This window comes from Metarhizium album, assembly GCF_000804445.1.
Source record: "Metarhizium album ARSEF 1941 chromosome Unknown scaffold_13, whole genome shotgun sequence".
Classification (NCBI taxonomy): Eukaryota; Fungi; Ascomycota; class Sordariomycetes; order Hypocreales; family Clavicipitaceae; genus Metarhizium; species Metarhizium album.
The window spans coordinates 717,604-722,635 of record NW_024467587.1 but is presented as its reverse complement, the minus strand read 5'-3'; positions in this window follow the sequence as shown (position 1 = coordinate 722,635).

Genomic DNA, 5,032 nt, shown 5'->3' with positions numbered 1-5,032 from the left:
CTTAACTAATTTAAAGCTAAGTAGAGAGATATATAGAAGTATAATAAGCTTAATTTATAGGCAATTAATTCCTAAATAATAGCATAAAGTATAGAGCTAATTAATTAAAAAAAAAATATATAGAACTAGACTATAGTTATGCTAGCACTAAGGCCGGCTAGCAAAAAAAAAAAAAAAAGAGAGAGAGACAATATAACTATAGAGCTTAATATATACTTAATTTATACTTAACTTGCGCTTAATATAGTACTTACTAAAACAAGCGCTCTAGCTTGCTAGGCAACTTTTATTGCAACTTATTGCTAGTTAAATTAATAACTTAATTATTAAGAGGGAGAGAGAGTAGAGAGAGAATAGTATTCTAAATACTATTACTTTTATAACTACTCTCTTCTCTACTATAAAGACAAGTTAGAGTCTTAGAAGTATAAAAGTAAATATATTAGCTATAGAGAGTTGCCTCTCTATAAAGCATATTAACTAAAGTATAAATTAGTTTCTACTAGTTAGTACGCTTATAGTGTAACTCTACCTACTCTGCCTACTGCTTATATAGTATTTACTTAATATTCTAAGCTATAGTAGCCTAGCTCTAGAAAAAATTTACTAGTATCTACTAGTTAGAAGGCAGTATATACTTATAGCAGAAGAGTATTAACGCGCTAGTAAGCGCTAGCGCCTGTAAATTAGTGCTAGTAGCTATATTACTAAAGAATAAATTAGCTAGTATATATAGAGAGTAGATAGAACTAGAGGCAATATAGGCTTACTTTAATAATATATTAAACTTTTTAGTTGTAGAATTAAACTATATAGAGAATTTAGTATATATACTAAAGCTCTTGCTTAACTTTTTGCGTATAGTAAATATAATATACCTACTAGTATTTGTAATTTACTACACTTTTTTCTATTAGTAGTATAGCTTAAGATTTAAAGTATAAAGGTATGCCTTCTAGACGTACTTTTTATAGGTTTTATAGCACTACTTATAAGCTATAGTAGAGCTAGGGATGCAACTAGTAGAGCTAGTATTAATAAGCTTATACTAATATAGTATATATATTCTTAAAACTTTCTCTCTATTAAAGAGGTTATTATTATTAAAGTTGCCTTCTATAGTATACTTGCTTATATAGCAGGCGTTAAGGCGTTACAGCAGAGGCAGTAGGGGCAGAAGAGAGAGCGCGCTAGCAGCAGCCTTACTAAAACTAAATTAGCTGTATAGTATAAACTATATAGTGCTTAGAGCAGTAGAGGCAAAATAGAGGCAAAATAGAAAGAGAGGCAGGCAGTAGTAGTAGTAATCTTTAGAGATAAAAGTTTTTAGTTACATAAAAAGAGTGTTAGTAATATATATTAAGAAGAAAATATAAGAATAAGCAGTATAAAGTTGCTAAACTATTTATAAAGCAGGGGCGTATTAAGTATATACTATGCGCAAAAAACATAAAGTAGAGATATATAGTTGCTAGGGGAATTAGCACTATACGTCTGCTCTTACTATATAGTAGTAATATAAATAAACCTACTAGAAGGAGAGTATATAATAAACTTAAGCTGTAGGCTTAAGTAGGTATAAGGCACTATATTAGTGCCTTATTAAATATACTTTAAATGTATATTAAATCTATATATATATAATAAGCAGAAAAGAGAGGACAGAGAGCTTCTTCTTTCCCTCTTTTCTCTCCTTAAGTTTATAGTTAATACTAGTAACGCTTATACGCAGTAGCCTATAAGGCTAGTCCTTAATACTTTAGTAGCTATAATACCCCCTGACCGTTCTGCAGGGCTATTTTAAGCAGGGGTATAAGGGGCTGTAGGCTTATCTATAATGCCGGTTTCAGCTAACTAAGCACTATAATCTAGTTAAAGGCCTGGATTGTTATCTCTATAAATAATGCAGATATTCTGCTGAAATTATGTCTTTATAAGAGCCTTGAGAGCTTTTAGGGCCTCTAATATAGCCTCTTGTGTTGTTAAATATAATAGATAAATAAAGATAATAGCAGTATAGCTATCTTTAGCTAATAATACTGCATTTTAACTGTTATAGGCCATATAATTCGTAGATATAGTTGTAGATATAGGTATTTCCTTAGTAATAGCTTCTGTACTATTATTAGCAGCAAAAGCTACCCCTATAGGATTATCCTTTTCGTTATTAGTGTTTTTAGGTGCATTTTGCATCTTTTTCTTATTATATTCAATAGATCGGTTAATTTTCCCTTGTAATTCAGGGTTTTCTTTTAGCTTATTAGCAATTTTAGTACTAATAGCTTCCTTAGGCTTCCAATAAGAGGGCCTAATATTAGTATTAAGGTAATAACACTGATTATAGTAGTAATATTAACTGCAAATGCATTTAGGTATAGGTTTTCCGTTATTTATAGTATTATTCGTATTATTATTTGTATTATTAAGTCGATTATGCTAATTATATTAATTATGTTAATTATTAGAGCTGTTATTAAAGCTATTTTTAATAGATTCTTTGGAATTCTCTTAAAAGCTCGCAAAACTGCTCTTTATATTAGAATGCTGTTAATTTTGTTAATTTTATTCGAATAAATCTAATATTTTATAGCCGTTAAGTATTTTATCTTTCTAATTAGGCTTATTTAGTTAAGCCTTATCTTAAATCTAGTTATTTTAGTAGCTAGAAAAGCCTAGATTTATAGTATTTATAGCTAATAGAAAGTTAATAGTAGGCCTTATGTTAAGGACTAGCCTTATAGGCTACTGCATATAAGCGTTACTAGTATTAACTATAAACTTAAGGAGAGAAAAGAGAGAAAGAAGAAGCTCTCTATCTCTCTTTTTCCTTTTATTATATATATATAGGTTTAATATATATTTAAAGCGTACTTAATAAAGTACTAATATAGTGCTTTATACCTACTTAAGCCTATAGCTTAAGTTTATTATATACTCTTCTTTTAGTAGGTTTATTTATATTACTGCTATATAGTAGAGATAGATATATAGTATAAATCCTCCTAGTAACTATATATCTCTACTTTATATTTTTTGCGCGTAGTATATACTTAATATACCTCTACTTTATAAATAGTTTAGTAACTTTATACTACTTATTTTTATTATTTTCCTTTTAATAAATATTACTAATACTCTTTTTATACTACTAAAAATTCTTATTTCTAAAGATTACTACTACTATATTTATCTTCTTTTTCTATATTGCTTCTATATTGCCTCTGCTATTCTAAGTATAATGCAGTATATACTATACACTTAATTTAGTTTTAAAGAGTCTACTACTAGTGCGCTCTCTTCTCTACTTCTACTGCCTCTACTGCTATACTATAACGCTTGCTATATAGGCAAGTATGCTATAGAAGGCAACTTTAATAATAATAACCTCTTTAATAGAGAGAAAGTTCTAGAAATATATATACTATATTAGTATAAGCTTATTAATACTAGCTCTACTAGTTGCATCCCTAGCCTTACTATAGCTTATAAGTAGTGCTATAAAACTTATAAGAAGTATATCTAGAAGGCGCACCTTTATGCCTTAAACTTTAAGCTATACTACTAATAGAAGAAGGTATAGTAAATTGCAAATACTAGTACACATATTATATCTACTATATATAAAAAGTTAAGTAAGAGCTTTAGTATATATACTAAATTTTCTATATAGTTTAATTCTACTACTAAAAAATTTAATATATTATTAAAGTAAGCTTATATTACTCTTAGTTCTATTTATTCCTTATATATACTACTTAATTTGTCTTCTAGTAGTATAGCTGCTAGCGCTAATTTGTAGGCGCTAGTACTTACTAGCGCATTAATGCCTACTTACTATAGGTATATACTGCCTCTAAACTAGTAGATACTAGTAAGTTTTTTCTAGAGCTAGACTACTATAGCTTAGAATATTAAGTAAATGCTATATAAGTAGTAAGTAGAGTAAGTAAAGTTACGCTATAAATATACTAACTAGTAGAAGCTAACTTACACTCTAGTTAATATACTTTATAGAGAGGCAACTCTCTGCAGCTAATATATTTACTTTTATACTTTTAAGACTTAAACTTATCTCTATAGTAGAGAAGAGAGTAGTTATAAAGGTAATAGTATTTAAAATACTATTCTCTCTCTGCTCTCTTCCCCTCCTAATAATTAAGTTATTAATTTAATTAGTAATAAGTTGCACTTAAAGTTGCCTAAGAAGCTAGAGCGCTTATTTTAGTAAGCACTATATTAAGCGCAGGTTAAGTATAAGTTAAGTATATATTAAGCTCTATAGATATATTATCTCTCTCTTTTCTTTCTTTTTTTTTTTTTAATTATAATTTTTTTTTGCTAGCTAGCTTTTATACTAATATAACTATAGTTTATTTTATTTTATTTTTTTTTTAATTAGTTAGCTCTATATATTATACTATTACTTAGAAATTAATTACCTATAAATTAAGCTTATTATATATTTATATATCTCTCTACTTAGTTTTAAATTAGTTAAGCGCTATAATATCTTAAAAACTCTTAAGTAGTTTCTATATTAGTTAAATATACTCTTTCTACTTAATATATATATTTTGCTTTTTACCTCTTTTAAGTGCATTCTTTACTACTAGAATTTTCTCTACTTTATATTTATAAGTTTCTTTATCTTAAAGAGTTTTATCTGCCTTAATTAGCACTAGTAGTAGGCAGAAGTCCTAGAGTACTTAGCTAGACAGTAGGTTAAATACTACTTACTTAATAAAGTCTATATAGAATACTAAGTATATACTATATAGAATATTTAATTTTACTATTATTAAAGATAGCACCTTAATTACTATATACTTTACTATAACTTAATTAAGTTTTCTGCTAAAGCAATTTATCTTAATATTATAAAGGTTTAACTATACTAAATTCTCTACTTAGAACCTTTTAGCTAGGCGTTACTATTTATTAGTAGCCTTTTATTGCTACTACTAGTTATAAGTAATTACAGCTTATGCTAGGTTAGTACTCTTCTTTAAGTGCTAGAGAAATACTACTGCCT